Here is a 9,473-nt window from a genome sequence, read left to right as displayed (position 1 = left end):
AGCGCCGCCTCTTTTTTTGTCGGAGCGTTTGGTGGGGTTTCTCGCATTGGCTCTTCCGAGGCCCGGTTGCCACCCTGGCGCGCACGAAGTCGGAAGTAGGGTTAATTGCCCGGGTGCGCACCTTTGCCAGGGTGGGCACCTTACCTGGGCTGCGCACCAGGGCGGGCTCAAGATGGCACGCGCGTTCCGTTTTTTTCACTATCTTTCAAAACGGAAATTTTAAAATCTCCTTTTTTTTTTGCCTTTTCTGGAAATTAGTGAAGGCAGCGCATCAAAGGTGCGCACCTCGCTGCCCACCTTGGTGTGCTCTGAGGTGCGCACCCGGGAGCGCTACGAAGTGTGCTCCAAGGTGCGGCGTGCACGTTGTCGGAGCCCGGTTTGCCCCGGGTGCGCACCTCGCCTGCACCTTGGCCGGGGTGGGCACCTTGGCTGGGTTTGCCCAGGGTGCGCTCCGAAGCGGGGTTACTGGAGCGCCCCCTCTTTTTTTGTCAGAGCGTTTGGTGGGGTTTCTCGCATTGGCTCTTCCCAGGCCCGGTTGTTGGGTGCGCTCCCACCCTGGCGCGCGCGAAGTTGGAAGTTGGATTAATTGCCCGGGCGCGCACCTTCGCCAGGGTGGGCACCTTGGTGCGCACACCTTGGCTGGGCTGCGCACCAGGGCGGGCTCAAGATGGCACCAGCATTCCCTTTTTCTCACTATCTTTCAAAACGGAAATTTTAAAATCTCATTTTTTTTTTGCCTTTTATGGAAATTAGTGAAGGCATCGCATCAAAGGTGCGCACCTCGCTGCCCACCTTGGTGTGCTCCGAGGTGCCCACCACGGTGCGCAACGCCGGTGCGAACCCGGGAGCGCCCCGATGTGTGCTCCAAGGTGCGGCGTGCACGAAGTCGGACCCCGGTTTGCCCCGGGTGCGCACCTCGCGTGCACCTTGGTGCGCACACCTTGGCTGGGTTGCGCGGCCTGGTGGGCACCATGGTGCGCACCAAGGAGCGCTCCGAAGTGTGCTCCAAGGTGCGGCGTGCACGAAGTCGGAGCCCGGTTTGCCCCGGGTACGCACCTCGCGTGCACCTTCGCCGGGGTGGGCACCTCGGCTGGGTTGCGCGCCCTGGTGCGCACCAAGGAGCGCTCCGAAGTGTGCTCCAAGGTGCGGCGTGCACGAAGTCGGAGCCCGGTTTGCCCCGGGTGCGCACCTTCGCCGCGGTGCGCACCATGGCGTGCACGAAGTCGGAGCCCGGTTTGCCCCGGGTGCGCACCTCGCGTGCACCTTCGGCGGGGTTGCGCGCCCTGGTGGGCACCATGGTGCGCACCAAGGAGCGCTCCGAAGTGTGCTCCAAGGTGCGGCGTGCACGAAGTCGGAGCCCGGTTTGCCCCGGGTGCGCACCTCGCGTGCACCTTCGGCGGGGTTGCGCGCCCTGGTGGGCACCATGGTGCGCACCAAGGAGCGCTCCGAAGTGTGCTCCAAGGTGCGGCGTGCACGAAGTCGGAGCCCGGTTTGCCCCGGGTGCGCACCTCGCGTGCACCTTCGCCGCGGTGGGCACCATGGCGTGCACGAAGTCGGAGCCCGGTTTGCCCCGGGTGCGCACCTCGCGTGCACCTTCGCCGGGGTGGGCACCTCGGCTGGGTTGCGCGCCCTGGTGCGCACCAAGGAGCGCTCCGAAGTGTGCTCCAAGGTGCGGCGTGCACGAAGTCGGAGCCCGGTTTGCCCCGGGTGCGCACCTCGCGTGCACCTTCGCCAGGGTGGGCACCTCGGTGCGCACACCTTCTCAATGTTTTCTTGCCTTTTCTGGAAATTGGTGAAGGCAGCGCATCAAAGGTGCGCACCTCGGTGTGCTCCGAGGTGCGAACCCGAGAGCGCTCCGAGGTGCCCACGAAGTCGAAAGTCGGGTTAATTGCATTGTTTTCCCCGGGTGCGCTCCGAGGTGCGCAACATCGGCGCGCACCAAGGAGGGCTCCGAAGTGTGCTCCAAGGTGCGCACGATGGCGTGCACCTCTGGTGCGCACGATTCGGAGCTCGGTTTGACCGGGGTGCGCACACCTTGGCTGGGTTGCGCACCTTTTGTGCGCTCCAAGGTGCGCACGAAGTCGGAGCTCGGTTTGCCCCGGGTGCGCACCTTCGCCAGGGTGCGCACCTTGATGCGCACGCCTTGGCTGGGCTGCGCACCTTGGTGGGCGCCATGGTGCGCACCTTTCGTGCGCTCCAAGGTGCGCACGAAGTTGGAGCTCGGTTTGCCCCGGGTGCGCACCTTGGTGGGCGCCATGGTGCACTCCGAGGTGCCCAAGATTGGTGCGCACCAAGGAGCGCTCCGAAGTGCGCTCCAAGGTGCGCGCGAAGTCGAAAGTTGGGTTAATTGTCCGGTTTGCCTCGGGTGCGCACCTTGCGTGCACCTTCGCCAGGGTGGGCGCCTTGGTGCGCACACCTTGGCTGGGCTGCGCACACCTTGGCACCCGCGTTTCCTTCATTTTAAATTTTTTTTTTTTACAATCTCTCAAGTGGGAAATTCTATAATCTCAACTTTTTTTGCCTTTTCAGGAAACTTTTGAATGGAGCGCATCATTGGTGCGCTCCGAAGTGTGCTCCAAAGCTCTCTCCAGCTGCGTGCACCTGCCCCGGCCGCGCACCCGGCCCCGCCCAGCTTCGCTCACCTGTCCCGGGCGTCTGGTGCGGAACCTTAGAGTAAGAAACATCACCGTGCACCTTGGCCAACGTGCGCGACTCGACCGAGCGCGCACTGGCCGAGGTGCACACCGATTTCACCTGGGTGCGCGCGCAGCACCTCGGGCGCACCGGGGTGCGCGCACAACGCCCGGGTTGCACCGTGGCCTGTGTGCTCGGGGTGCCTCGGGTGCGCGCTCGGTGTCGCCCCCGCGCGCGCGGTAGTGCGGGCAGCGCACCCCGGCCCGGCCCGGCCCCGACGAGAACGCAAACGGGCAAAAGGTTTATTCAAATAGCATTGCGACGCCCGGCGAAAAACTAAAAAAGGGTGCAACACCGGGACTTCCCGGGAGGTCACCCATCCCAGTACTACTCCGGCCCAAGCGCGCTTAACTGCGGAGTTCTGATGGGATCCGGTGCACTAATGCTGGTATGATCGCACCCGTTATGAGCTTGTCGCAGTGTGTACTTAGCAAACCGCGACCCACGTGCGAATCCACCCCGGCCACCCACCCCCGTCGAGGTGCACACCCTCCCTCGCGAAGTGCGCCCCGTTCGCCAAGTGTGAGCCCTGCCCGGGTGCGCGCACCTTGCTAGGGCGTCGGGTGTGCACCCGGCCCGGCCTACGTGCGTGCACCTGGAGGGGGCGTCGTGTGCGTGCAGTGTCCCGTCTGCAACGCGGTGCCCACACACCACCTCGGGCGCAACGACCTGCGCTCACATGTGGGCCGAGTGCACCTTGGTGCATGTTCGGGGCGCCTCGGGTGCACGCTCGATCTTGCCCCGGTGCACCAAGGCGCTCGGTTTGCCCCGGGTGCGCACTTGGTGCAAGGTGGGCACCCAAAATAGGGATCAAGCACCAAAACACAAGTTTCGGGATGCAAAATGGGACCCAAGGACCACAAATGCGTTCCAAGACCCATGATGGGTCCACGAGAACAAAAATGTGTTCCGAGACTTAATAAACAAATATTGGGTTTTAGGAGAAGAAACATGCTCTGATGCCCAAAACGAGAATCGACCCCGAAAAGGCCACAGGCCAAAAGTGGGATGCGAGACAAAAAAAAATGGGACCCGAGGACCAAAATTGGGTTCCCAGGTCGAAGACAGGGCAACCGGACAAGAAACGACCTCTAAGGCTCGAAATGAGTCCCGACGACTAAAACTTGACAAGAAGCACCCATCAGGCACCCAACTCGACACCCATGGGATGCCGACCCACCCGGGCTTCCACCTAGCACACCTTGGCACCCACCCACCCTCGCACCCAACCTCGCACCCAACTTAGCACCTTTGAACCCACATTGGCACTCACCCTGACCCTGGCACCTTGGAACCCACATTGGCACTCACCTTGACCCTGGCACCCACCTTTGCACTCACCTTGGGACCCACCCTGGCTCCCACCTCGGCACCCACCCAGACACCCACCTTGGTTCCTTGGCACCCACCTTGGATCCTTGGCACCCACCCCGACACCCACCTTGGCACGCAACTTGGCTACTTGCCACCCACCTTGGCTCCTTGACGCCCACCCCGACAACCACCCCGTGACCTACCCTGGCTAGGGTTGGTGCACACCCACCCTGGTGCCCACCTTGGCACCCACCCTATGACCCACCTTGGCACGCACCTTAGTACCCACCCCGTTACCCACCCTAGGACCCACCCCGTGACCCACCTTGGCCAGGGTGGGTGCACCCACCCTGGTGCCCACCTTGGCACCCACCCATCCTAGCACCCAGCCTGTGACCGGGCTTGGAACCCAACCTTGCACCCGCACCCGTCTTGGCCAGTGTGGGTGCGCACCCATCCTGGCACCCACGTTGTGACACACCCTTTAACCCACGCACCCTAGCACCCACGTTGGCACCCACCTTGGAACCCAACCTAGCAACTTGGCACCCACCCCGTGACCCACCTTGGCATCCACCATAGCAGTCGCCGACTTGGCACCCACCTCGGCACCCACCTTGACACTTGTGGACCCACCTTGCCACTCACCCTAGCATCGACCCATCCTAGCACCCACCCTGGCACCTTTGCACCCTAGCACTCACCCATCCTAGCACCTAACCTGTGACCCACCTTGACACTCACCCTCGCACCCACCTTGGAACCCAACCTAGCACCCACCCACCCTGACACCAACCCTAGCACCTACCCACCCTTGCACCCACCCTGTGACCCATCTTGGCACCCACCCATCCTACCACTCAACCTATCACCCACCTTCTCACCCACCTTGGCATCCACCTTAGCACCCACCCACACTGGCACCTTGGCACCCACCTCGGGCAAGGTGGGTGCACACCCACCCTGGCACCCAATTTAGAACCCACCGAGCATGTTACCCACCTTGGCACCCACATTGCAGCCCACCCTAGTACCCACCCTATGACCCACATTGGCATCCACACCCTAGCACCCAGGCACCTCGACACCCGCCTTGACACCCACCCTAGCACTGAACCTGTGACCCACCTTGGAACTCACCCTAGAACCCACCCACCCTGTGAACCACCTTGGCATCCACCTTAGCACCCACCCACCTTGGCACCCACTCTAGCACTCACCCATCCTAACACCCAACTTGTTACCCACCTTGGCACCCGCCCTCGCGTCCACCTTGAAACCCACCCTAGCACCCACCCACGCAGGAGCCCACCTTGGCACCCAACCTAACACCCACGCATCCTGGCACCCAACTTGTGACCCACCTTGGAACCCACCCTAGTACCCACCTTTGAACCCACTATATCACCAACCCACCTTGGCACCCACCCTATGACCCTCTTTGGAATCCACCCTAGCACGCACCCACCCTGGCACCCACCATGGAGCGCACCCTAGCACCCACCCACCTCGGCACGCACCTCAACACCCACCTTGGTGTGCGCACTGCGCCAACCTCTCAAAGACCCTATGTGGTGCGCTCCAAAGTGTACACCTTTGGTGCGCTCCAAGGTGCGCACCTTTGGTGCACACCGAGGTGCACACCAAAGTGTGCACCGAGGTGAGCACCAAAGTGCACTCCAGGGTGCACACCAAGGCGTGCACCTTTGGTGCGGTCAATGCAAACGAATTCGGAAGTTGGGGTCGATGTCCTAATCGCTGCTGCAGACTACACGTATGAGAATCGGACAAATAGCTTTATATAGGGGAGGTGTTGCGTTTGATGGGTCGACTCCCCTGGTTGTGTGCACTGCACCAACTTCAAAGACCCTGTCTTGTTTAAGAAGTCAAAAGTTGGGGTGGATGTCCTAATCATTGCTGCAGTCTACGCATGTATGAGAATCAGACAAATAGCTTATATAGGGGAGGTGTTGCATTCGGTGGGTTGACTCCCCTGGTTGTGCGCACTGCGCCAACCTCAAAGACCCCGCATAGCAGAAGAAGTCGGAAGTCGGATTTTGGTGAGCACCAAGGCGTGCACCTTTGGTGCGGTCAACGCAGACGAATTCAGAAGTTGGGGTGGATGTCCTAATCGTTGTTGCAGGCTACACATGTATGAGAATCAGACAAATAGCTTATATAGGGGAGGTGTTGGGTTTGATGGGTCAACTCCCTTGGTTGTGCGCATTACGCCAACCTCAAAGACCTTGTTTTCGTTAAGAAGTCAAAAGTTGGGGTCAATGTCCTAATGGCTCCTGCAGGCTACACATGTATGAGAATCGGACAAATAGCTTATATAGGGGAGGTGTTGGGTTTGATGGGTCGACTCCCCTGGTTGTGCGCATTACGTCAACCTCAAAGACCTTGTTTTCGTTAAGAAGTCAAAAGTTGGGGTCGATGTCCTAATTGCTCCTGTAGACTACACATGTATGAGAATCAGACAAATAGCTTATATAGGGGAGGTGTTGGGTTTGATGGGTTGACTCCCCTAGTTGTTCGCATTACACCAACCTCAAAGACCTTGTTTTCGTTTAGAAGCCGAAAGTTGGGGTCGATGTCCTAATTGCTCCTGCAGGCTACGCATGTATGAGAATCAGACAAATAGCTTATATAGGGGAGGTGTTGGGTTTGATGGGTCGACTCCCCTGGTTGTGCGCATTGCGCCAACCTCAAAGACCCTGCATTGCGGATGAAGTCGAAAGTCAGAGTTTGGTGTGCTACAAGGTGTGGTCGAAGGTGCTCACCTAGGTGTGCACCTTTGGAGCACAGGAAAAGTGCCCTCCAAAAGTGCGCACCTTTGGAGTGCACAAAAGTGCCCTCCAAAAGTGCGCACCTTTGGAGCGCAGAAAAGTGCCCTCCAAAAAGTGCCCTCCAAAAGTGCGCACCTTTGGAGCGCAGAAAAGTGCCCTCCAAAAAGTGCCCTCCAAAAGTGCGCACCTTTGGAGCGCAGAAAAGTGCCCTCCAAAAAGTGCCCTCCAAAAGTGCGCACCTTTGGAGCGCAGAAAAGTGCCCTCCAAAAAGTGCCCTCCAAAAGTGCGCACCTTTGGAGCGCAGAAAAGTGCCCTCCAAAAAGTGCCCTCCAAAAGTGCGCACCTTTGGAGCGCAGAAAAGTGCCCTCCAAAAAGTGCCCTCCAAAAGTGCGCACCTTTGGAGCGCAGAAAAGTGCCCTCCAAAAAGTGCCCTCCAAAAGTGCGCACCTTTGGAGCGCAGAAAAGTGCCCTCCAAAAAGTGCCCTCCAAAAGTGCGCACCTTTGGAGCGCAGAAAAGTGCCCTCCAAAAAGTGCCCTCCAAAAGTGCGCACCTTTGGAGCGCAGAAAAGTGCCCTCCAAAAAGTGCCCTCCAAAAGTGCGCACCTTTGGAGCGCAGAAAAGTGCCCTCCAAAAGTGCGCACTTTTGGTGCGCACCAAGGCGCTGGTTCGGTCGTTGCAGGCGAGTTCGGAAGTTGGGGTCGATGTCCTGAGCGGAGGTGCAAACTACACAGGTGTCGGAATCGGACAAATAGCTTATATAGGGGAGGTGTATGCTTCGATGGGTCGACTCCCCAGGTTGAGCGCACCGCGCCAACCTCAAAGACCCTACGGTATGGATGAAGTCGGAAGTTGGGTCCGATGACCGATTCGATTAGTAGGTATGCTCATGAGGTCGGAATTTGGGTCCGATGACCTGCCATGTGCAGGAAGGCGAATGTTGACACTGTGCGTTGCAAGGTGCACACCAAGGCGCTGGTGCGGTCTTTTTAGTCGAGTTCGGAAGTTGGGGTCGATGTCCTGATCGGAGGTGCAAGCTACACAGGTGTGGGAATCGGACAAATAGCTTATATAGGGGAGGTGTATGCTTCGTTGGGTCGACTCCCCGGGTTGAGCGCACCGCGCCAACCTCAAAGACCCTACGGTATGGATGAAGTCGGAAGTTGGGTCCGATGACCGATTCGATATGTAGGCATACTCGCGAGGTCGGAATTTGGGTCCGATGACCTGCCACGTGCAGGAAGGCGAATGTTGGCACTGTGCGTTGCAAGGTGCGCACCAAGGCGCTGGTTCGGTCGTTGGAGGCGAGTTCGGAAGTTGGGGTCGATGTCTTGATCGGAGGTGCAAACTACACAGGTGTGGGAATCGGACAAATAGCTTATATAGGGGAGGTGTATGCTTCGTTGGGTCGACTCCCCGGGTTGAGCGCACCGCGCCAACCTCAAAGACCCTACGGTATGGATGAAGTCGGAAGTTGGGTCCGATGACCGATTCGATATGTAGGCATACTCGCGAGGTCGGAATTTGGGTCCGATGACCTGCCATGTGCAGGAAGGCGAATGTTGGGACTGTGCGTCGCAAGGTGCGCACCAAGGCGCTGGTGCCGTCGTTGCAGTCGAGTTCGGAAGTTGGGGTCGATGTCCTGGTCAGAGGTGCAAACTACACAGGTGTGGGAATCGGACAAATAGCTTATATAGGGGAGGTGTATGCTTCGATGGGTCGACTCCCTGGGTTGAGCGCACCGCGCCAACCTCAAAGACCCTACAGTATGGATGAAGTCGGAAGTTGGGTCCGATGACCGATTCGATACGTAGGCATATTGGCGAGGTCTGAATTTGTGTCCGATGACCTGCCATGCGCAGGAAGGCGGAATTTGGGTCCGATGACCGAGTTGATGGCGTGCCATGCGCAGAAAGGCGGAATTTGGGTCCGATGACCGAGTTGATGTTGATGGCCCGCCATGCACAGGAAGGCGGAATTTGGGTCCGATGACCGATTTGAAGGCGTGCCATACGCAAAAAGGCGGAGTTTGGGTCCGATGACCGAGTTGATATTGATGGCCCGCCATGCGCAGGAAGGCGGAATTTGGGTCCGATGACCTGACATACGCATGGAGTCCGACTCGGGGGCCGATGTTCGATTCGATGACTTGCATTGTGGGTAAAGTCGGAAGTTGTGGTCTTTGACCCGATTCGATGACCAGACTTCGGCTGCTTGAGAATCGGACAAATAACTTATATAGGGGAGGTAGTGTTCTCGAGCATCCTCCCCCCGTGCCCGTTTATGTCGATTGATGCTGGTGCTCGACTGGTTGGAGCGCTCGGATGCAAAAATCTTGCACCAGGATTTATCGATTGTGATGGACACGGCAAGTCTCCTGATTGCTATGCAGGAGCTCATCGTGAATCTCTATGCGGCCTTGGTATGGACTCGACCTGCGGAATGGTTCGGCAATGGTAGTCGCTCCAACACGTCCTTGCAATGGCCACAGAGGTGATTCGACTAGAGCTCCAGTCTAGCTTTTGGGTTGCTTGGCGGACTGGTATAGCCGCGATCGAGTTCCGGCCATGAACGTTTTAGATAGCTCTTGGGCTTTCTGGGACGGAAGTCGGAAGTTTGGGCTGTTGTCCGATTTGATGACCATTCTTCGGATGTGTGAGAATCGGACAAATAACTTAT

At 58.7% G+C, this 9,473-nt stretch overlaps 1 non-coding gene across 1 annotated transcript; it reads right to left on the bottom strand.

The window, feature by feature from the left end:
* Positions 1–2,977: 2,977 nt before the first annotated feature.
* On the bottom strand, positions 2,978–3,096 carry LOC131869162 (5S ribosomal RNA). The gene has a single exon (XR_009367557.1). It is a non-coding gene; the product is annotated as a 5S ribosomal RNA (ribosomal RNA).
* Positions 3,097–9,473: the final 6,377 nt, after the last annotated feature.

This window comes from Cryptomeria japonica, unplaced genomic scaffold (genome assembly GCF_030272615.1).
Source record: "Cryptomeria japonica unplaced genomic scaffold, Sugi_1.0 HiC_scaffold_237, whole genome shotgun sequence".
NCBI classification, from domain to species: Eukaryota; Viridiplantae; Streptophyta; class Pinopsida; order Cupressales; family Cupressaceae; genus Cryptomeria; species Cryptomeria japonica.
Note: the sequence above shows the minus strand (reverse complement) of the source record. Positions and strands in the feature narration are given on the sequence as shown.